We start from the raw sequence: 25,749 nt of genomic DNA, 5'->3' as shown, positions 1-25,749 counted from the left end.
CATGCAGTCTACCTTTAACAGGCACCTACACCCACAGTTCCTCTGTAGGCAGCAATTCTGAGATGCACAGTACATCACAAATACGAGCATAGAGCAGTGAGCATCTCTTGAGGGAAATAGTTTCCACTTGTGGGAGGTTCTCCAGGTGGCAGGAAAGAGTCTAGATCGATTGCGAGTACCCACAGAGTGACATCATTAGCACCAGGCCAGTGACTTTACCAACACGTTCTGGCGAGGGTTCATTTCTTCAGTGACAAGGAACTGATAACAGAGCAGGAATGCCAAGGGGTCTTATATCATACAATCCATTGTGAGTGCAAATATTCCAAGACATATCTACTGTGATGTTGGAGAAGCAGAAAACCTTCAAACCTGTCACTGACCACTTGCGGTAGGAAAATATTTGGGACATCCCTATAAACTGATGTTTCAGTGAGAAGGAAAGCTTCATTCAACCTCTTTGTCTGCAGCAGCTCAGCTTAGTCTTAACAATATAGCCACAACCATCTTTTCAAAGCACTTGTTTGACTGCACCCATCCAACAGGGAAAATGGTAAAGAACTGATAAGTCAGAAATCGTCCACATGAGGCAGAGATAGATTAGGAAGCATAGAAATGCTTAGAAATGTTGCTTCAGAAGCTCTATAGGAGGACCAGTGGGGGCCACTAATCGAAAACCAGAGGACTAGTTATCTGATTCTCTGAATACATTGCTGATATAGGAGGTAGGTAGGTGAGAGCAGAGACCTAAATATAAACCATGGTTGCTTTCCTCTATAGGTGGAGGTGGTGATTTTAGCAACATAAGCTGCTGAGGTGAGTTAAGGAAGATGGATGGGAGTAGAGTAATTTTTATCTTTTTTTCCTCATACTACCTGCTGATCTTTTCAAAATATATGAGCAAAGTGTCCATAGCAATGAGCACAGTGCTTTGAAAAAGCAACCATTGAATGCCTTCAGGTGAATTGTTAGAGTTGGAGACAAGGATCACCACATTGGTGAGGGAGTGTCATAGGCAAGGGAGGGTTCGGAGGTATCTAACAACCAACAGGAAACATACACTTACAGAGACCTCATGTTACAGAAGATAATTCCAAGAGTATTTGCGGTAGACACTACAATCCAGCACCCAGATTAAAATGTGGTAATGGTATTGACAGTGGCCACAAGTAAACCTAGATGCTATTAACCCCGAGGCTCCCTAAATCCCTGTTTTCTGCATTGGATAGCTATCCTGAAAGCAGGCATTGCTCCAAGAAAGACATTTAAGACACATAAATTAGAGCAGGTGGTGGTCCAATCATTTCCCGAAGCAATACTTTTTACCAGCCACAAAGAAAGCGTCAGGGCTGGTGACACTACTAAGTCTATGTCAGCCCTTTAAAGAGCAGGCAGTCAAGAGGGATAAAGAGAAGATTTTAGTGAATGTGAAATGTATGGAAAATCTATTCTCATTGACATCAGTATATGGGCCCAACGGAGCAAATACATTTCTGAAACAATCCCAAAGACAAACAGTGGACTTGGATATGTGAAATATAATATCAGAGGAAGAGTGGGTCAGGGCAATCTATATAAAATGGAAACAGTATTAATTCACCTTTGGACGGCATAGCTACCCCCGTAGCATGGACGTTTCTCATTTCTCTGCGGTACACCACACCTGTGTTAGGAATTACCTAGTCTTAACTGACAAACAAGAGATAGGTACACTGGATACTGCAGACCAGAGCCCAGTGACACTCTCGGATCATGGTTCAGACAGAAGGGGCCTTGATTGGCCAAACGTGATGGGGGGGAGAGACAGGACCTGAAAGTTAAATGAGATGTTACTAAATTACCCAATAGTAACAGTCAATGAACACATTAAAGTGTAACTAGCATTTAGAGGCATGGGGGAAGTCGGAGAGAGCGCAGTCTTGGATACCCTAAGGGCATTGATTCATAGGTTGTTCATCAAACAAGCTGTGTGCGTGCAGGCAATGAAAGAACCCTGATTGGCTATGATCTCACATGAGCTGTATGAGTAAGAGCACTACACATAGCCAATAGCTCCAGAGAGATATGGTGTAAATTAAAGATCATAAGGCCCAAGGTATTCTGCTTAGACAAAGAAGGGGCTGCGTTTGGACATGTGTGTCTATGTAAGTAGGAAGTAGGTGAACAGGTTGTTGGCTAATAGACTACAGGAATGCCAGGCCCAAGAGCATACTGTGGAGGCCAACAATGTGAAGAGAATTCTACATGTTTTTGAAGAGGAAAACCTGTGGGCCTTCCAGTCCTTCATTCAGTCATTTTATGCAGCAGGAACCAAAGACAAGCAGTCCAGGCAACGTTATCTGGATTCAGTGAACCTTTCGAAATTAGAGAGATCCGATGTTTGGATGCTATTACAAAGGAATGCATGATATTTGGCAATTAAAGGACTGAAAGTGGCGAAGGTGCCAAGGCTGGCTGGCTTAGTGGCCATGTTTTATAAAATCTTCAGACCTCGACTGGTTTTGATACTGAATAAAGTATTTAACTGGGACTAATGCCATTGCTTATTCTGAAGCAAAGTAAAAATCCAAGCTGTTCAGGTGACCAAACTCATCCTCGACTTTGAAATCTTTCCCAAGATGTTAGCTAACAGGTTAGATGGCATTCCACTCTCATTAGTACACACTGATCAGGTCGATTTAATCAGAGAACTTAATACTGGTGCTAGAGAGCACATAATACCTATCCCTCAAACACATAGTCAGGCGAGAGGGGAAGTAAACAGTGTTTCATCCTGGGTTTTGGAAAGGCTTACGATTGGGTACATTGGGAGGCTATGACTAACGTACAATGATTTGTGACATTTAGAGTGCACATTTCAGGCTGGATACTAACTAATTAAAACAAGCATTTACAATGCAATTGGTCTCGCCTTTTGGACCATATATCTATTTAGCTATGCCTCACATTAGCCTGGTTGCTGAAACATCTACTGTTCTTTACCATGGAGGAAAAGTAAGCACCAAAGCTCTGTTTTTAATATAAAATCAGCCCCTTCGGTGGTCATATCAGTGAAAATACAAGATTTGAAAAAAGTAATCTAGGTAATGCTAAAGTGAGTCTTGTATTTTACTGACCTCTGCTGGTCGTTTGTTACAAAAAAGTTAAATAGAGGCAGTTGCCAGAAAAAAAATTAAAAAAGGAAAGTCCCTAAGTAGAAAGCAATTCAGCCATTTTACTGACCTCTACTGGTCGTTTTCTATCAAGACAGTTACATATAGGCAGTTGAACAGAAAAGAAAGTCCCTAAGCAAAGGCGGAAGCAGACAAGTCCTAGGGATGATCTCCAGAACCCGCAAAGTACATACAACAGATGTTCCACACAGCGCAAGCACTGTCTAGGCCCGACCTAAAAAACTAAATGGCCTGTTCATCATAAATGAACAGCTTTCAGAAAACATTAAAATACAGAGAGGCACACCATTGGTGTCCCTTATTGTCCACTGTTCCTCTATTCAAAGTCCGATATTGTTTTTGTGCTTTATTTTGAAATCTAACACAGCTTCATCTTATAACCATGTCAAGATATGATCATACACAAAAGCCTGGTTGTCTTGTGCCTCGCATTGTTCTCTTCTCATGTATTGTAACTCTGAAAAATTGTTAAATAAAGCTTTAAAAAAACAACAGTGTTTTGAATTGGGATGGACATGTTGGATGTGCAGAATATTGAAATACTTTATAATGTGAGGAAATAAATAGTTCTGGGCATGGAAAGGGTGTTATATCATAGTGTAAAGGACAAGCAGAAGGGAAGATTTACAGCACATACCACCCTTCTCAAGAACAAAGCATTCCTCTATAGAACCTACCTTGGCTTCTGCTGAAATCTTTCCACAAAGCCTGCTGTATCTTGGAATTGTATTGCAATGAATAAGTATAAAAGCTTTCAGTGAGAAATTGGACAATTAATGCTGCACTCAAGGTGACCACATTTTCCTCCTAGGAATTCCCAAGAAATGTGTTTTTGTTAAGATAGGGACAGCTACAAAGAATTCCCATCACATATATATGGTCTATGATGTTCAGTTGATGCTGTGCTGACATGTGTTCTTACACAGAGAAGGAACTCACAGATCCTTGGAGTTCTATGTTTTGCAGGATGGTCCAGGCAGACCAATAAGAGCCAAGATACACAGTTGTAGTGAGTGAGATATTAACTTAAAGTGGCATCAGACCACAGAGGAAAATAATTTGGATGAATTATACCTCCACGATCAGAGTTCTACAATAATACTGGGCATTAAATATCGTCCTGATAAAAAATCTTAAACAAAATGCCATAAAGTACAATCTCATGAAGGTAAATCTAGATTTACTCATTTTAATCCTGCATCTATGTATCCCTCTCTTTTAGATGTGGCAATATGAATGACAACTCTATCCTTGCCTATATATACATACCTTCATAACAATACACCAGCCGAAATTCTGGGTACAATATTCCATCGGGCCAATATTTAGTCACTCGATTGTGATTATTAGAATGGTCTTTGTGGCACCTTCTTCCTTATCATTGAATTGATTTCTTGTCTCTCTCACTTCCCTGCTCCTGATTCAATGTCTTTCCTACCTGTTCTTGTTTTTGTCCTGCCTAGCAGCATTTTGGTCTAATGGTGTTTTAATTGGATGGTGTAGCCTTCAACTGCAGTAAAGACACAGACCTTCCTTTGCAGTGCAGATGTTCTCTCTTTCCCCTTCCTGCTCCCTCTCGTATTCATGGCTAATCCCTCCCCTTTTTCAAATTCCCACCGACCGTCATTTTGCTCCCTCCCCCCACCCCTGAACCTGTTCAGTGCTGAAAAGGCTATCTGCAGGCATCCATCTCAAAATTATTGTTGGTCGTTCCAAGATGCAGTCCACACGGGTTCATGCACAAAGATGACCTACAGGCATCGAATGATGAGTTTTTCAATACTTTAACAGACCCCATAAGAAGATGGTCGCCACAGATAAACACACATACAGAAACTACAGAAGCCACTTTTGAACAGGATTTGTTGAAATCAAACTTTTAAAATTCAAAAATGTCACCAGTTTATATGTGTTAAGTGCAGCTGCCATCATTTAATGCACTTATTTAAAATATTTTTCCATCCTTTTCCCAAGATGGCTGCTGCAGTTGCACATGCATGTAAAACAGCATTTAATACAGCATTGCAAAGACCAATAGGTTCTATGGTAATTTACTGACAGTGGCTTTGCCAATGTTTGTTTTATTTAGGCGAACGTGACCTGTAAAACCGTTTTGTTAATTGTTAAGGGTATTCTTCGAGTTTGTTTTGTGTGAATTGTGCCACCATTTTTATTGTGAATGCCTACTGTTTTCGTTCTTTTTACCGCCTGGAATGGTAAGTATTGTGTAAGCATAAACCATCCAAGCTATTGCAGGGCTTTTAAAGCTCTCTAGTGCTGTGTGATTTTGGGGGAAAACAATGCTAATGCTTTCTCCTCGATTTGCATCGTCCGAAATCAAGTCCAGTAGTGGCACGGATCGGGAGTGGGGGGTAGGATGTAAGAAAGAAGAAAATTAACTTTACCTCCTTGTCATGTCTCTCCTCTTCATCCCTCCGCTCTGTCTGGAACAGGAAGAACCCAGTCTCCTGTAAGCCAGCGACAAAGCTGCAATGCTCAGATAGAAACTGGGAGCCTGGGCATGTTCTCCACCCACGCTGCAATGCAGCCTGGGTGAAGAACGTGCACAGTGTGTATGACCGTTTGGCCGTCAAAAGAAAGCCAGCCAAACATACATGCACACTTACAGACGGCCCACCACTCCTCCCCCTGCTCCTCTATCAGTAGAGGAGCCCCGTCCTGCCCGCAAAGCTGCAGCAGCAGGAAAAAATTTAATGATAACATTGAGTTATTTTCATTTTATTTTTCCTTTATTTACACTGCAGAAAGCTGTGGTGCGACACTCCTCCACCTTAGCAGAGGAACCGCCACTGTCGCCAGATTGTGCGTAAATAACATTGAACATGCCTCGTGTATCTTTAAACCCGCTTTGTCTCTTGTTGGAACGTCTGAAGGTGGAGTCTATCATTATTTTTATGGAGTTAGTTGGATCAAATACGAAAGATCATGGCAAACTTTCCTTATCTCCGAAGTTGGTACTGCAGGGTACAAACATTGATAGAATTCATGGGATTTTCCACGTGGAAGATCAGGTACAAAAAGCTATTATATGCGAAATGTCGATCCTAAACTGTTGTAGTCCTCCAGCCCCCATAAACCAGGAAGGCTAGTATTAAAATCACTTGTTTTATTTTCATCCCCTGCGAGGGAAGGGTGAATATTTTCTTGTGCTTCCAAGCCTTCGCTTCTTTTTGAACCTGCACGAGTGTATGATTGCCATGTAATCAAAGATGACTGAACGATGGCCTTGGATGAGTCCGCAATGTTCTTCTGTCATTGCAGAGTGCTCTCAGATTGTCAGTGACAACACTTGCAGACAATTTATTCTACCAAGAGCAGATTCAAAGTCTGTTATCTAAATTGGAATTCACCTTGTACTCCTTTCATGTAAGCTCCCTTACTGTGAGCTAAAATGTTCAACATTGTTGTCACAGAACGTCCATGATGGATTCAAACAAAATAACCTATCTCATTCTTTATCAGTGCGTGCACTTAATTAAAGGTGTTCATCCCGATTTCTATCCATGTCCGCTTTCAAGTTCTCATGCATGCCGCTCCTGGTAGCAAGTTTATAAAACACAGGTTGGAAAATCAGACTGTCACATTTTACCGCCAGTGGCATTAGGGCAAGTGTTGGCATTTGCATTAGTTTGTAATATTAAATGACTGATGCTTCTCCTACAAAATACCGTTTTTCATGGCTTTTGGAGTATACATTGCACATATTTTAGGGCATGTTTACCAGCCCCTATCGCCACCACAACGTAACTTTTCAGGATGTTGTGGTGGAAATAGGGGATTCACCTTATTAACACAGCAGCGTTAAGCTCCTTAATGTGGCTTAACGTTGCCTTGTAAATAAGGTACAGTTTCACACTATACAAACTTTGAGGATGTTACTGGTGTTCACTGTATTTGTAGAAATTACAATATTTATGGTCTACATCCTAAATTTACCTTTACTTTAACGCATTTAAGTTTTTGGATGTGTGGGTTGATTGGGGGGTGGAACAAGTGTATTTTCGTTTTGATATATTGGGTTGGTTGTAGGGAAGAGCATTGTGGGATTTAGAGTTAGTATCTCAATTTTTTCGTACAGAAGCACATTTCACAGGAGGCACAGGGCACAGGCACAGTTTGAATTAGCGAACCATAATGAAGGAAGAGGTTCGTGTGGGAGAGCACATGTTAAATAACAGTCAGAGTAACAGGGAGGGTTCACCAGTTCCTTGACGGATTGAAGCATAAGAGGTGGCCAGGCTGCCGGTCGAGCCTTGCAAAAGGTAAAAAAGTTAAATGATAGATTCTGAGGGATAGGGGGCAAGCAGGTTGGTTTGGCAGTTGAGGTTGAGTGGGGGAAATGAGTGGTAATGATTAGGGGGTACAGCGTTTGAGGTTTTTTGGATTAATTGTTATTAGTTATTTCACACATTGGATGCACTTTTGATGCACGCTTTGTTTTGAAGGATGGAGGATGCAGTGGGAATGGATTCATTTTAGTTTTAATACACAAATGCCGGTTAATTATAAGTGTGAGGGAGGGGAATAGGGATGTTTTGGGTGCAGGTATTGTGTGAGGCAGTACTTTATCTTTTACAATATGATCAAATTGAGTAGTAAGTTGAGCTGTTCTTTTCATGTGTTACAGAGACCCCTGACGAAGAGCCAGCATGGCTCAAAATGCAATGGGTATGATACAAAGAGCCTTCTCAGATGTATGGTTGTATTAACGTGCCATTGATGAAAGCCTGGATAGGCAGCAGGAGGCATTTGAAAATGATGAATAAAGCATTCAAGCACAACCATTCTGTCTCCGTGGTAATATATGAAGGAAGACAGATGTCATAAAGATTGGTAAAAGGTTTTGGTATATGGTGATAAATAATAGTGACCTTTGGTTAAAGTGACTTACCATGAGGGATTATTTCCCATTCAGCAGTGCGACAGTTGGGTACGCGAGTGATGTGCCCTTTTATGGAGAAACTTTTAGGAAGTTGGCATTTTTTCTGCCTAAAAATAATTAAATACATTTGTGCCTTTCTGCTAGTGTACTGAGTCACATGACTGTGAATGCCTCTCCTGTTGTACGTTGAAACAAAGGGAGCCTAGATGTGAGGGGAAGGGGTCTTTTTAAAAGAATGACTGGGTAAGAGCTATCTCCTGCCCTGCTTACTTTTCAGAGGGCCCTGCTTGCAGCACACACAAAGGAGCTGAAACCAGGACTGCTCTAACTTTTGTAACCCTGGAAGATTTGTTGCCAGGAAAAGAGGAATAACTGACGAGAGTCAGCTTTGGGAGAAGGTCAGGGAATTCCCCACACAAAGACTGGCATCACACTCCGTTGCCCCAAGGACAAAAATGTATGACTGCCAGCAGGCCCCACTCGGTCATGTAGCAGGCCCACGCTCCATTGAGGTTGGTTTGAACTTGCAATTTTGTCCTGGTCAAGCATGACCAGATAGCTGCAGTTGGCACTTTGTGATTCTTGGCAATATTATTTGTAATAGAAACTTTAAAAGCTTAGATGTCCAGTTCTACTGATTGGAATGTGATCTTTGAGGTGTTTCATTTGTTGTATTCACTATGTGTGTGTGTGTGTGCTACATAACTACAGCTTGCCTCTAAGTTAAGCCTGACTGCTTTGTGACAAGCTCTCAGCGGGTTATGCACAACTTAATTTAGTGACTTTTGTGCTCTCCTTACAGGATTGAGATTTTTGCCTGAGGGCGCCCTCCACCTTTCACGAGTAACAACCCAGTTTCCTTCATTTTGCATATTATTTTCCTTGTTCACAACTGTGATATGAAGTTAAAAGCTTTGACAGAAACTTGAGTTGAATCAATTCTTTCATGCATGTCTCGTACTCTGATAGGCTTTTAAATTAAGCCCGTGCAGAGCTGTCATAGTGCCTCTTCGCAGAGTTCCACGGAGTTGGAAAAAAACTCAGTGGAGCTCAGCTCCGCTCCCTCCCTCCTCCCAAATTATAATTCCGGAGGCTGGAAAGGCCGGACTAACTCTGCTCTGCCACAGAGTCAGAGTTTTGCCTAAACTTCGCAATCGCAATGGAGAGCACAGTAGGCAAAACTCCGCTGATGGAGCGGAGTTAGCCTTCCAGGGTTATTTTAAATTTATGGGACTAGTACTCCAAAACTGTGCAATCTAAGCACTTTGGAATTGCAGCATTGCTGAAACTGTGCTACCCTGCATTTCTCGTAAATGCTGCAGCACTATAGCAGTGGTGCTCTGGACCTTGTGGCAAGCAAAGAAAATGGGACTCCACAAATGTTGTTTGTGTAGTGAAATACAGTATTCCACTGCATATTTTGCATCTTTGATAGCTACTACCCTTAAATACTACCCTCAAAGTGGTTTGGAGAAATATGTAGCCAAATGCTGCATTTTAACACACATTTTGCCAGAATCTTTTCTCAAATTTGTGAAAGGTGTGAAAACAACATTTGAGAGAGTTTATGAGTATTCTTTCACAGATTAGTTTGAAAACATTTTTGAAAACATGGGACATTTTAGCCAGTTGCACTGACCAAAGTTACAATTTGAAAGCGATCTCATAGGGATTCCATGGTTACAAGACACAACATAGGCATGTGGTTCAATGTAATGCAGACTGGGCCATTAACATTGTTGATGATAGTCGGATCTGATGGGTCAGAAGACTAAGGAACCCACTCCTTCAGTCTTTGTTTGATTTCCTTATCTCAGGCTCAAATCCTATTGGGCCACTCAGCCTTTCATCCTTCTTTGGTTGATTCAATGAGTACTATTGAGTTGAATAGCACTAACATCTATTATTCAGCGAGAATATGTCTAAAACAAGCTGCTTTATAAATACCTGTTGTTGGACTTGGCCCTTTTTGCAGGGTCATCCCAAATGTTTTGTCTCCATGCTTCTGTTTTCTGAGCCCATTTTTGTTTGCTTTTAGGACTCTGCACACTTTATCACTGCTAACCAGTGCTATAGTGCCTGCAATCTCTAATTACATGGTATGATTGCCTCACATCCAATGGGCTTATTTAATTGACCTTGAAATCCCTAGTAATGTGGCACTACCTCTACACAGGGCCTGTTAATTAAATGATGCTAGTGGGCCTGCAGGACTGGTTGTACTGTGCCCCACTTAAGAAGCACTTTAAGCATTTCTTAGGCCTGCCATTGTAACTTGTGTTTGTACTTTAAACTGTCATTTTGATCTGGCAAAATAAACCTTTCACCAGCCCCAAACCTTTTTTTTAATACATATGTCAGCCTTAGGATAGACCTTGGATAGCCGAGAGGGCAAGGAGCAATCTTTTTAAAAAGTAGGACATACACCTTTAAGGTTTACATGTCTTGGTAGTGAGAAACTCTTACATTAACTTTTTACTATTGCAAGGCCTACCTCTCCCGTAGGATAACATTGAGGTTATCGTTTTACATTTAATAAGCTGCAACTTCCAATGTGGACTAGATAGTCAGGTCTAGTGTGGTGTTTAAAGAATTGTAATTAAAGGCACATTTGGATTTTTAATCACGATTCTGAAAATGTCACTTTTAGAAAACTGTCATTCACTTGTCCTAACCATTTGGTGGCTGCAGCCTGATCCTGAGTCACATGACTAGGTGTGGCCGGCAGTTTATCTATGTGTATTGCTCCCAGACAGTGAGACAAAGGGAAGCTAGGCAGGAAGGGTCACTCTTCGTTAACGAGGAGGACGAGCTGCCACCTGCCCCCTTTGCACATCAGAAAGGTTCTGCCTAAGCACTCTCACAAAAGGCTTGTCACTAGACTATTTTAACCCCAGACAAGCTGCGGCCAGGACTGGGGGGAAGAGTTTACCTTACATCTCACTGGGTTGAAACCTCTAGAAGCTTCTCCATCTACAAAGGATGCAGCTTGTGTAAATATTGGACCTTAGTCACCAACTCTTCAGAATACTCCTAGATCTGTGGATAAACTGCCAGGAAGAAGGACAGCTTCACTGCTAAAAGGAGTACCTTTTTGCTGGACTTCTGCTCTGAAGGACTACTGCCCTGCTGACTTGCTTCCTGCTGCCCTCTTGTCTGGATAAGAAGGGCTGGACTTGCAACTGTTTAACCCAGGATCCCAGAGCCACTCCAAGAGCTAGTTGACTGAACTGATTTGATCCTCAGGGATTTGAAAACCAATAATTATGGTATGTTAGGCACAGCTCTCTCCACATGGTATCATGGTATTGAAGCAGTAGCTGTAGGGGCATAGCCAGGGTGGGGCTTGGTGAATAGCCGGGTTTTCAGTTTCTTGCGGGACCAAGATCTGAGCAGGAGGCTCTGATGTGCCGGGGGTCATTCCAGGCTTCAGGAGCGAGGTAGGAGAAGGCATGCCCACCCAACATGGTTCTTCGTATTTGGGGTGTTCAGCCGAGCAGAGGTGTCTAGTAGGTTTGTGGGAGTTTATGTGGTAGTTAGGGTAAATGGATCCAATGTTGCATGAGGCTTTATATGTGTGCATGAGGAGTTTGAAGAGTGCTTGTTTGAGGATTGGGAGCCAGTGAGCTTTTTGAGGTGTGGGAACATGTGAGTGCAGGGTGAGATTGAGCCTGGCCACTGAGGTTTGTATGGTCTGGACTCTTTTGGTGAGTTGAGAATTGATTCCATTATATGGTGTATTGCTATAGTCCTGGTTGCTGGTGATGAGGCCAATGGTGACAGTTCTGCGAGTTTTTTTGGGGAGCCATTTGAAGATCTTCTTGAGTATCTTAAGCATGCGGAAGCAAGAAACAGAGACTGTGCTTTCTTGGCTTGTCATGGTGAGTTGGTTGTTGATTACTAGTCCAAATTTTTTGTGTGGGTTGCCAAAAGGTGTGTGGGTCTGTGTTTCTCAGGCCCAAAGAGAGATGTCTTTGCTGGAGATTACTACTTCCATCTTGAATGTGTTGAGCTTGAGGCAGTTGGTTTTCAGCCATCTGAAATCTTTAAACTTTCATATCGGTCATCCAGTCTGAGAAATTGGTATGAATCTTTGGCACCTCATCAGAGAGGGACAATATGAGCTGGATGTTGTCAGCAAAGAATGTGATTCTGATTATGTGGGCGCAAATGATGCTGGCAAATGTGGTCATGTAGGCATTGAGCAGAGTGGGAACGAGTGAATACCCTTCTGGAATTTCACAGATGAGGTTGATGGCTTCCAAGGTAAAGGGGGAAGGCTAACTGACTGGGTGCTACCTTTCAGGAAAGGAAGCGATACAAAAGGGGATGATGGACGGAGCGCTTGAACCAATCAAACACTCACCCCCAGTCAACTGATCTGGGTTTAATCCATCACCATTCTTTAGTTTACTCAGCCACCCCAGTTCAGACATGGCTATATGCTAATCAGTCTGACCCTGTGCCTCATGGGAACCGTCCGGCCCGAACTGCCATGCCATGTCTTCCCTGGACCGGAAACACGCATCCTGGGACCGGTTTCGGATTCATAATCCTCATCAGCCAGGCTATCTTGAATCCAGTGGCCAAGTGAACAAGGGACTCACGTCTGAGCATACCCTGCCACACTTAGGGCGAACAAAGCGATACAAAAGGGGATGATGGACGGAGCGCTTGAACCAATCAAACACTCACCCCCAGTCAACTGATCTGGGTTTAATCCATCACCATTCTTTAGTTCACTCAGCCACCCCAGTTCAGACATGGCTATATGCAAATCAGTCTGACCCTGTGCCTCATGGGAACAGTCCGACCCGAACTGCCAAGCCATGTCTTCCCTGGACCGGAAACAAGCATCCTGGGACCGGTTTCGGATTCATAATCCTCATCAGCCAGGCTATCTTGAATCCAGTGGCCAAGTGAACAAGGGACTCACGTCTGAGCATACCCTGCCACACTTAGGGCGAACAAAGCGATACAAAAGGGGATGATGGACGGAGCGCTTGAACCAATCAAACACTCACCCCCAGTACACTGATCTGGGTTTAATCCATCACCATTCTTTAGTTCACTCAGCCACCCAAGTTCAGACATGGCTATATGCAAATCAGTCTGACCCTGTGCCTCATGGGAACAGTCCGGCCCGAACTGCCAAGTCATGTCTTCCTCTGGACCGGAAACAAGCATCCTGGGACCGGTTTCGGATTCATAATCCTCATCAGCCAGGCTATCTTGAATCCAGTGGCCAAGTGAACAAGGGACTCACGTCTGAGCATACCCTGCCACACTTAGGGCGAACAAAGCGATACAAAAGGGGATGATGGACGGAGCGCTTGAACCAATCAAACACTCACCCCCAGTCAACTGATCTGGGTTTAATCGATCACCATTCTTTAGTTCACTCAGCCACCCCAGTTCAGATATGGCTATATGCAAATCAGTCTGACCCTGTGCCTCATGGGAACAGTCCGGCCCGAACTGCCAAGCCAGGTCTACCCTGGACCGGAAACAAGCATCCTGGTACCGGTTTCGGATTCATTATCCTCATCATCAGCCAGGCTATCTTGAATCCAGTGGCCAAGTGAACAAGGGACTCACGTCTGAGCATACCCTGCCACACTTAGGGCGAACAAAGCGATACAAAAGGGGATGATGGACGGAGCGCTTGAACCAATCAAACACTCACCCCCAGTCAACTGATCTGGGTTTAATCCATCACCATTCTTTAGTTCACTCAGCCACCCCAGTTCAGACATGGCTATATGCAAATCAGTCTGACCCTGTGCCTCATGGGAACAGTCTGGCCCGAACTGCCAAGCCATTTCTTCCCTGGACCGGAAACAAGCATCCTGGGACCGGTTTCGGATTCATAATCCTCATCAGCCAGACTATATTGAATCCAGTGGCCAAGTGAACAAGGGACTCACATCTGAGCATACCCTGCCACACTTAGGGCGAACAAAGCGATACAAAAGGGGATGATGGACGGAGCGCTTGAACCAATCAAACACTCACCCCCAGTCAACTGATCTGGGTTTAATCCATCACCATTCCTTAGTTCACTCAGCCACCCCAGTTCAGACATGGCTATATGCAAATCAGTCTGACCCTGTGCCTCATGGGAACAGTCCGGCCCGAACTGCCAAGCCATGTCTTCCCTGGACCGGAAACAAGCATCCTGGGACCGGTTTCGGATTCATAATCCTCATCAGCCAGGCTATCTTGAATCCAGTGGCCAAGTGAACAAGGGACTCACGTCTGAGCATACCCTGCCACACTTAGGGCGAACAAAGCAATACAAAAGGGGATGATGGACGGAGCGCTTGAACCAATCAAACACTCACCCCCAGTCAACTGATCTGGGTTTAATCCATCACCATTCTTTAGTTCACTCAGCCACCCCAGTTCAGACATGGCTATATGCAAATCAGTCTGACCCTGTGCCTCATGGGAACAGTCCGGCCCGAACTGCCAAGCCATGTCTTCCCTGGACCGGAAACAAGCATCCTGGGACCGGTTTCGGATTCATAATCCTCATCAGCCAGGCTATCTTGAATCAAGTGGCCAAGTGAACAAGGGACTCACGTCTGAGCATACCCTGCCACACTTAGGGCGAACAAAGCGATACAAAAGGGGATGATGGACGGAGCGCTTGAACCAATCAAACACTCACCCCCAGTCAACTGATCTCGGTTTAATCCATCACCATTCTTTAGTTCACTCAGCCACCCCAGTTCAGACATTGCTATATGCAAATCAGTCTGACCCTGTGCCTCATGGGAACAGTCCGGCCCGAACTGCCAAGCCATGTCTTCCTTGGACCGGAAACAAGCATCCTGGGACCGGTTTCGGATTCATAATCCTCATCAGCCAGGCTATCTTGAATCCATTGGCTAAGTGAACAAGGGACTCACGTCTGAGCATACCCTGCCACACTTAGGGCGAACAAAGCGATACAAAAGGGGATGATGGACGGAGCGCTTGAACCAATCAAACACTCACCCCCAGTCAACTGATCTGGGTTTAATCCATCACCATTCTTTAGTTCACTCAGCCACCCCAGTTCAGACATGGCTATGTGCAAATCAGTCTGACCCTGTGCCTCATGGGAACAGTCCGGCCCGAACTGCCAAGCCATGTCTTCCCTGGACCGGAAACAAGCATCCTGGGACCGGTTTCGGATTCATAATCCTCATCAGCCAGGCTATCTTGAATCCATTGGCTAAGTGAACAAGGGACTCACGTCTGAGCATACCCTGCCACACTTAGGGCGAACAAAGCGATACAAAAGGGGATGATGGACGGAGCGCTTGAACCAATCAAACACTCACCCCCAGTCAACTGATCTGGGTTTAATCCATCACCATTCTTTAGTTCACTCAGCCACCCCAGTTCAGACATGGCTATATGCAAATCAGTCTGACCCTGTGCCTCATGGGAACAGTCCGGCCCGAACTGCCAAGCCATGTCTTCCCTGGACCGGAAACAAGCATCCTGGGACCGGTTTCGGATTCATAATCCTCATCAGCCAGACTATATTGAATCCAGTGGCCAAGTGAACAAGGGACTCACATCTGAGCATACCCTGCCACACTTAGGGCGAACAAAGCGATACAAAAGGGGATGATGGACGGAGCGCTTGAACCAATCAAACACTCACCCCAGTCAACTGATCTGGGTTTAATCCATCACCATTCTTTAGTTCATTCAGCCACCCCAGTTCAGACATGGCTATATGCAAATCAGTCTGACCCTGTGCCTCATAGGAACAGTCCGGCCCGAACTGCCAAGCCATGTCTTCCCTGGACCGGAAACAAGCATCCTGGGACCGGTTTCGGATTCATAATCCTCATCAGCCAGGCTATCTTGAATCCAGTGGCCAAGTGAACAAGGGACTCACGTCTGAGCATACCCTGCCACACTTAGGGCGAACAAAGCAATACAAAAGGGGATGATGGACGGAGCGCTTGAACCAATCAAACACTCACCCCCAGTAAACTGATCTGGGTTTAATCCATCACCATTCTTTAGTTCACTCAGCCACCCCAGTTCAGACATGGCTATATGCAAATCAGTCTGACCCTGTGCCTCATGGGAACAGTCCGGCCCGTACTGCCAAGCCATGTCTTCCCTGGACCGGAAACAAGCATCCTGGGACCGGTTTCGGATTCATAATCCTCATAAGCCAGGATATCTTGAATCCAGTGGCCAAGTGAACAAGGGACTCACGTCTGAGCATAACCTGCCACACTTAGGGCGAACAAAGCGATACAAAAGGGGATGATGGACAGAGCGCTTGAACCAATCAAACACTCACCCCCAGTCAACTGATCTGGGTTTAATCCATCATCATTCTTTAGTTCACTCAGCCACCCCAGTTCAGACATGGCTATATGCAAATCAGTCTGACCCTGTGCCTCATGGGTACAGTCCGGCCCGAACTGCCAAGCCATGTCTTCCCTGGACCGGAAACAAGCATCCTGGGACCGGTTTCGGATTCATAATCCTCATCAGCCAGGCTATCTTGAATCTAGTGGCCAAGTGAACGAGGGACTCACGTCTGAGCATACCCTGCCACACTTAGGGCGAACAAAGCGATACAAAAGGGGATGATGGACGGAGCGCTTGAACCAATCAAACACTCACCCCAGTCAACTGATCTGGGTTTAATCCATCACCATTCTTTAGTTCACTCAGCCACCCCAGTTCAGACATGGCTATATGCAAATCAGTCTGACCCTGTGCCTCATGGGAACAGTCCGGCCCGAACTGCCAAGCCATGTCTTCCCTGGACCGGAAACAAGCATCCTGGGACCGGTTTCGGATTCATAATCCTCATCAGCCAGACTATATTGAATCCAGTGGCCAAGTGAACAAGGGACTCACATCTGAGCATACCCTGCCACACTTAGGGCGAACAAAGCGATACAAAAGGGGATGATGGACGGAGCGCTTGAACCAATCAAACACTCACCCCCAGTCAACTGATCTGGGTTTAATCCATCACCATTCTTTAGTTCACTCAGCCACCCCAGTTCAGACATGGCTATATGCAAATCAGTCTGACCCTGTGCCTCATGGGAACAGTCCGGCCCGAACTGCCAACCCATGTCTTCCCTGGACCGGAAACAAGCATCCTGGGACCGGTTTCGGATTCATAATCCTCATCAGCCAGGCTATCTTGAATCCAGTGGCCAAGAGAACAAGGGACTCACGTCTGAGCATACCCTGCCACACTTAGGGCGAACAAAGCGATACAAAAGGGGATGATGGACGGAGCGCTTGAACCAATCAAACACTCACCCCAGTCAACTGATCTGGGTTTAATCCATCACCATTCTTTAGTTCACTCAGCCACCCCAGTTCAGATATGGCTATATGCAAATCAGTCTGACCCTGTGCCTCATGGGAACAGTCCGGCCCGAACTGCCAAGCCATGTCTTCCCTGGACCGGAAACAAGCATCCTGGGACCGGTTTCGGATTCATAATCCTCATCAGCCAGGCTATCTTGAATCTAGTGGCCAAGTGAACGAGGGACTCACGTCTGAGCATACCCTGCCACACTTAGGGCGAACAAAGCGATACAAAAGGGGATGATGGACGGAGCGCTTGAACCAATCAAACACTCACCCCAGTCAACTGATCTGGGTTTAATCCATCACCATTCTTTAGTTCACTCAGCCACCCCAGTTCAGACATGGCTATATGCAAATCAGTCTGACCCTGTGCCTCATGGGAACAGTCCGGCCCGAACTGCCAAGCCATGTCTTCCCTGGACCGGAAACAAGCATCCTGGGACCGGTTTCGGATTCATAATCCTCATCAGCCAGACTATATTGAATCCAGTGGCCAAGTGAACAAGGGACTCACATCTGAGCATACCCTGCCACACTTAGGGCGAACAAAGCGATACAAAAGGGGATGATGGACGGAGCGCTTGAACAAATCAAACACTCACCCCCAGTCAACTGATCTGGGTTTAATCCATCACCATTCTTTAGTTCACTCAGCCACCCCAGTTCAGACATGGCTATATGCAAATCAGTCTGACCCTGTGCCTCATGGGAACAGTCTGGCCCGAACTGCCAAGCCATGTCTTCCCTGGACCGGAAACAAGCATCCTGGGACCGGTTTCGGATTCATAATCCTCATCAGCCAGGCTATCTTGAATCCAGTGGCCAAGTGAACAAGGGACTCACGTCTGAGCATACCCTGCCACACTTAGGGCGAACAAAGCGATACAAAAGGGGATGATGGACGGAGCGCTTGAACCAATCAAACACTCACCCCAGTCAACTGATCTGGGTTTAATCCATCACCATTCTTTAGTTCACTCAGCCACCCCAGTTCAGATATGGCTATATGCAAATCAGTCTGACCCTGTGCCTCATGGGAACAGTCCGGCCCGAACTGCCAAGCCATGTCTTCCCTGGACCGGAAACAAGCATCCTGGGACCGGTTTCGGATTCATAATCCTCATCAGCCAGGCTATCTTGAATCTAGTGGCCAAGTGAACGAGGGACTCACGTCTGAGCATACCCTGCCACACTTAGGGCGAACAAAGCGATACAAAAGGGGATGATGGACGGAGCGCTTGAACCAATCAAACACTCACCCCAGTCAACTGATCTGGGTTTAATCCATCACCATTCTTTAGTTCACTCAGCCACCCCAGTTCAGACATGGCTATATGCAAATCAGTCTGACCCTGTGCCTCATGGGAACAGTCCGGCCCGAACTGCCAAGCCATGTCTTCCCTGGACCGGAAACAAGCATCCTGGGACCGGTTTCGGATTCATAATCCTCATCAGCCAGACTATATTGAATCCAGTGGCCAAGTGAACAAGGGACTCACATCTGAGCATACCCTGCCACACTTAGGGCGAACAAAGCGATACAAAAGGGGATGATGGACGGAGCGCTTGAACCAATCAAACACTCACCCCCAGTCAACTGATCTGGGTTTAATCCATCACCATTCTTTAGTTCACTCAGCCACCCCAGTTCAGACATGGCTATATGCAAATCAGTCTGACCCTGTGCCTCATGGGAACAGTCCGGCCCGAACTGCCAACCCATGTCTTCCCTGGACCGGAAACAAGCATCCTGGGACCGGTTTCGGATTCATAATCCTCATCAGCCAGGCTATCTTGAATCCAGTGGCCAAGAGAACAAGGGACTCACGTCTGAGCATACCCTGCCACACTTAGGGCGAACAAAGCGATACAAAAGGGGATGATGGACGGAGCGCTTGAACAAATCAAACACTCACCCCCAGTCAACTGATCTGGGTATAATCCATCACCATTCTTTAGTTCACTCAGCCACCCCAGTTCAGACATGGCTATATGCAAATCAGTCTGACCCTGTGCCTCATGGGAACAGTCTGGCCCGAACTGCCAAGCCATGTCTTCCCTGGACCGGAAACAAGCATCCTGGGACCGGTTTCGGATTCATAATCCTCATCAGCCAGGCTATCTTGAATCCAGTGGCCAAGTGAACAAGGGACTCACGTCTGAGCATACCCTGCCACACTTAGGGCGAACAAAGCGATACAAAAGGGGATGATGGACGGAGCGCTTGAACCAATCAAACACTCACCCCAGTCAACTGATCTGGGTTTAATCCATCACCATTCTTTAGTTCACTCAGCCACCCCAGTTCAGATATGGCTATATGCAAATCAGTCTGACCCTGTGCCTCATGGGAACAGTCCGGCCCGAACTGCCAAGCCATGTCTTCCCTGGACCGGAAACAAGCATCCTGGGACCGGTTTCGGATTCATAATCCTCATCAGCCAGACTATATTGAATCCAGTGGCCAAGTGAACAAGGGACTCACATCTGAGCATACCCTGCCACACTTAGGGCGAACAAAGCGATACAAAAGGGGATGATGGACGGAGCACTTGAACCAATCAAACACTCACCCCCAGTCAACTGATCTGGGTTTAATCCATCACCATTCTTTAGTTCATTCAGCCACCCCAGTTCAGACATGGCTATATGCAAATCAGTCTGACCCTGTGCCTCATAGGAACAGTCCGGCCCGAACTGCCAAGCCATGTCTTCCCTGGACCGGAAACAAGCATCCTGGGACCGGTTTCGGATTCATAATCCTCATCAGCCAGGCTATCTTGAATCCAGTGGCCAAGTGAACAAGGGACTCACGTCTGAGCATACCCTGCCACACTTAGGGCGAACAAAGCAATACAAAAGGGGATGATGGACGGAGCGCTTGAACCAATCAAACACTCACCCCCAGTAAACTGATCTGGGTTTAATCCATCACCATTCTTTAGTTCACTCAGCCACCCCAGTTCAGACATGGCTATATGCAAATCAGTCTGACCCTGTGCCTCATGGGAACAGTCCGGCCCGTACTGCCAAGCCATGTCTTCCCTGGACCGGAAACAAGCATCCTGGGACCGGTTTCGGATTCATAATCCTCATAAGCCAGGCTATCTTGAATCCAGTGGCCAAGTGAACAAGGGACTCACGTCTGAGCATACCCTGCCACACTTAGGGCGAACAAAGCGATACAAAAGGGGATGATGGACAGAGCGCTTGAACCAATCAAACACTCACCCCCAGTCAACTGATCTGGGTTTAATCCATCACCATTCTTTAGTTCACTCAGCCACCCCAGTTCAGACATGGCTATATGCAAATCAGTCTGACCCTGTGCCTCATGGGTACAGTCCGGCCCGAACTGCCAAGCCATGTCTTCCCTGGACCGGAAACAAGCATCCTGGGACCGGTTTGGGATTCATAATCCTCATCAGCCAGGCTATCTTGAATCTAGTGGCCAAGTGAACAAGGGACTCACGTCTGAGCATACCCTGCCACACTTAGGGCGAACAAAGCGATACAAAAGGGGATGATGGACGGAGCGCTTGAACCAATCAAACACTCACCCCAGTCAACTGATCTGGGTTTAATCCATCACCATTCTTTAGTTCACTCAGCCACCCCAGTTCAGACATGGCTATATGCAAATCAGTCTGACCCTGTGCCTCATGGGAACAGTCCGGCCCGAACTGCCAAGCCATGTCTTCCCTGGACCGGAAACAAGCATCCTGGGACCGGTTTCGGATTCATAATCCTCATCAGCCAGACTATATTGAATCCAGTGGCCAAGTGAACAAGGGACTCACGTCTGAGCATACCCTGCCACACTTAGGGCGAACAAAGCAATACAAAAGGGGATGATGGACGGAGCGCTTGAACCAATCAAACACTCACCCCCAGTAAACTGATCTGGGTTTAATCCATCACCATTCTTTAGTTCACTCAGCCACCCCAGTTCAGACATGGCTATATGCAAATCAGTCTGACCCTGTGCCTCATGGGAACAGTCCGGCCCGTACTGCCAAGCCATGTCTTCCCTGGACCGGAAACAAGCATCCTGGGACCGGTTTCGGATTCATAATCCTCATAAGCCAGGCTATCTTGAATCCAGTGGCCAAGTGAACAAGGGACTCACGTCTGAGCATACCCTGCCACACTTAGGGCGAACAAAGCGATACAAAAGGGTATGATGGACAGAGCGCTTGAACCAATCAAACACTCACCCCCAGTCAACTGATCTGGGTTTAATCCATCACCATTCTTTAGTTCACTCAGCCACCCCAGTTCAGACATGGCTATATGCAAATCAGTCTGACCCTGTGCCTCATGGGTACAGTCCGGCCCGAACTGCCAAGCCATGTCTTCCCTGGACCGGAAACAAGCATCCTGGGACCGGTTTGGGATTCATAATCCTCATCAGCCAGGCTATCTTGAATCTAGTGGCCAAGTGAACAAGGGACTCACGTCTGAGCATACCCTGCCACACTTAGGGCGAACAAAGCGATACAAAAGGGGATGATGGACGGAGCGCTTGAACCAATCAAACACTCACCCCAGTCAACTGATCTGGGTTTAATCCATCACCATTCTTTAGTTCACTCAGCCACCCCAGTTCAGACATGGCTATATGCAAATCAGTCTGACCCTGTGCCTCATGGGAATAGTCCGGCCCGAACTGCCAAGCCATGTCTTCCCTGGACCGGAAACAAGCATCCTGGGACCGGTTTCGGATTCATAATCCTCATCAGCCAGACTATATTGAATCCAGTGGCCAAGTGAACAAGGGACTCACATCTGAGCATACCCTGCCACACTTAGGGCGAACAAAGCGATACAAAAGGGGATGATGGACGGAGCGCTTGAACCAATCAAACACTCACCCCCAGTCAACTGATCTGGGTTTAATCCATCACCATTCTTTAGTTCACTCAGCCACCCCAGTTCAGACATGGCTATATGCAAATCAGTCTGACCCTGTGCCTCATGGGAACAGTCCGGCCCGAACTGCCAACCCATGTCTTCCCTGGACCGGAAACAAGCATCCTGGGACCGGTTTCGGATTCATAATCCTCATCAGCCAGGCTATCTTGAATCCAGTGGCCAAGAGAACAAGGGACTCACGTCTGAGCATACCCTGCCACACTTAGGGCGAACAAAGCGATACAAAAGGGGATGATGGACGGAGCGCTTGAACAAATCAAACACTCACCCCCAGTCAACTGATCTGGGTTTAATCCATCACCATTCTTTAGTTCACTCAGCCACCCCAGTTCAGACATGGCTATATGCAAATCAGTCTGACCCTGTGCCTCATGGGAACAGTCCGGCCCGAACTGCCAAGCCATGTCTTCCCTGGACCGGAAACAAGCATCCTGGGACTGGTTTCGGATTCATAATCCTCATCAGCCAGGCTATCTTGAATCCAGTGGCCAAGTGAACAAGGGACTCACGTCTGAGCATACCCTGCCACACTTAGGGCGAACAAAGCGATACAAAAGGGGATGATGGACGGAGCGCTTGAACCAATCAAACACTCACCCCAGTCAACTGATCTGGGTTTAATCCATCACCATTCTTTAGTTCACTCAGCCACCCCAGTTCAGACATGGCTATATGCAAATCAGTCTGACCCTGTGCCTCATGGGAACAGTCCGGCCCGAACTGCCAAGCCATGTCTTCCCTGGACCGGAAACAAGCATCCTGGGACCGGTTTCGGATTCATAATCCTCATCAGCCAGACTATATTGAATCCAGTGGCCAAGTGAACAAGGGACTCACATCTGAGCATACCCTGCCACACTTAGGGCGAACAAAGCGATACAAAAGGGGATGATGGACGGAGCGCTTGAACCAATCAAACACTCACCCCAGTCAACTGATCTGGGTTTAATCCATCACCATTCTTTAGTTCACTCAGCCACCCCAGTTCAGACATTGCTATATGCAAATCAGTCTGACCCTGTGCCTCATGGGTACAGTCCGGCCCGAACTGCCAAGCCATGTCTTCCCTGGACCAGAAACAAGCATCCTGGGACCGGTTTCGGATTCATAATCCTCATCAGCCAGGCTATCTTGAATCCAGTGGCCAAGTGAACAAGGGACTCACGTCTGAGCATACCCTGCCACACTTAGGGCGAACAAAGCAATACAAAAGGGGATGATGGACGGAGCGCTTGAACCAATCAAACACTCATCCCCAGTCAACTGATCTGGGTTTAATCCATCACCATTCTTTAGTTCACTCAGCCACCCCAGTTCAGACATGGCTATATGCAAATCAGTCTGACCCTGTGCCTCATGGGAACAGTCCGGCCCGAACTGCCAAGCCATGTCTTCCCTGGACTGGAAACAAGCATCCTGGGACCGGTTTCGGATTCATAATCCTCATCAGCCAGGCTATCTTGAATCTAGTGGCCAAGTGAACAAGGGACTCACGTCTGAGCATACCCTGCCACACTTAGGGCGAACAAAGCGATACAAAAGGGGATGATGGACGGAGCGCTTGAACCAATCAAACACTCACCCCAGTCAACTGATCTGGGTTTAATCCATCACCATTCTTTAGTTCACTCAGCCACCCCAGTTCAGACATGGCTATATGCAAATCAGTCTGACCCTGTGCCTCATGGGAACAGTCCGGCCCGAACTGCCAAGCCATGCCTTCCCTGGACCAGAAACAAGCATCCTGGGACCGGTTTCGGATTCATAATCCTCATCAGCCAGACTATATTGAATCCAGTGGCCAAGTGAACAAGGGACTCACATCTGAGCATACCCTGCCACACTTAGGGCGAACAAAGCGATACAAAAGGGGATGATGGACGGAGCGCTTGAACCAATCAAACACTCACCCCCAGTCAACTGATCTGGGTTTAATCCATCACCATTCTTTAGTTCACTCAGCCACCCCAGTTCAGACATGGCTATATGCAAATCAGTCTGACCCTGTGCCTCATGGGAACAGTCCGGCCCGAACTGCCAACCCATGTCTTCCCTGGACCAGAAACAAGCATCCTGGGACCGGTTTCGGATTCATAATCCTCATCAGCCAGGCTATCTTGAATCCAGTGGCCAAGAGAACAAGGGACTCACGTCTGAGCATACCCTGCCACACTTAGGGCGAACAAAGCGATACAAAAGGGGATGATGGACGGAGCGCTTGAACAAATCAAACACTCACCCCCAGTCAACTGATCTGGGTTTAATCCATCACCATTCTTTAGTTCACTCAGCCACCCCAGTTCAGACATGGCTATATGCAAATCAGTATGACCCTGTGCCTCATGGGAACAGTCCGGCCCGAACTGCCAAGCCATGTCTTCCCTGGACCGGAAACAAGCATCCTGGGACCGGTTTCGGATTCATAATCCTCATCAGCCAGGCTATCTTGAATCCAGTGGCCAAGTGAACAAGGGACTCACGTCTGAGCATACCCTGCCACACTTAGGGCGAACAAAGCGATACAAAAGGGGATGATGGACGGAGCGCTTGAACCAATCAAACACTCACCCCAGTCAACTGATCTGGGTTTAATCCATCACCATTCTTTAGTTCACTCAGCCACCCCAGTTCAGACATGGCTATATGCAAATCAGTCTGACCCTGTGCCTCATGGGAACAGTCCGGCCCGAACTGCCAAGCCATGTCTTCCCTGGACCGGAAACAAGCATCCTGCGACCGGTTTCGGATTCATAATCCTCATCAGCCAGACTATATTGAATCCAGTGGCCAAGTGAACAAGGGACTCACATCTGAGCATACCCTGCCACACTTAGGGCGAACAAAGCGATACAAAAGGGGATGATGGACGGAGCGCTTGAACCAATCAAACACTCACCCCCAGTCAACTGATCTGGGTTTAATCCATCACCATTCTTTAGTTCACTCAGCCATCCCAGTTCAGACAAGGCTATATGCAAATCAGTCTGACCCTGTGCCTCATGGGAACAGTCCGGCCCGAACTGCCAAGCCATGTCTTCCCTGGACCGGAAACAAGCATCCTGGGACCGGTTTCGGATTCATAATCCTCATCAGCCAGGCTATCTTGAATCCAGTGGCCAAATGAACAAGGGACTCATGTCTGAGCATACCCTGCCACACTTAGGGCGAACAAAGCAATACAAAAGGGGATGATGGACGGAGCGCTTGAACCAATCAAACACTCACCCCCAGTCAACTGATCTGGGTTTAATCCATCACCATTCTTTAGTTCACTCAGCCACCCCAGTTCAGACATGGCTATAATTGTGGGTTTATATAGCGCTAGAATCAACTCCCGGAGGAGTATCTCCACGCTTCGACCGCTGGGGAACCCGTCCTGGC

This window comes from Lissotriton helveticus, chromosome 4_1, assembly GCF_964261635.1.
Source record: "Lissotriton helveticus chromosome 4_1, aLisHel1.1, whole genome shotgun sequence".
Taxonomy (NCBI): domain Eukaryota; kingdom Metazoa; phylum Chordata; class Amphibia; order Caudata; family Salamandridae; genus Lissotriton; species Lissotriton helveticus.
This window is presented reverse-complemented; position numbering follows the sequence as displayed.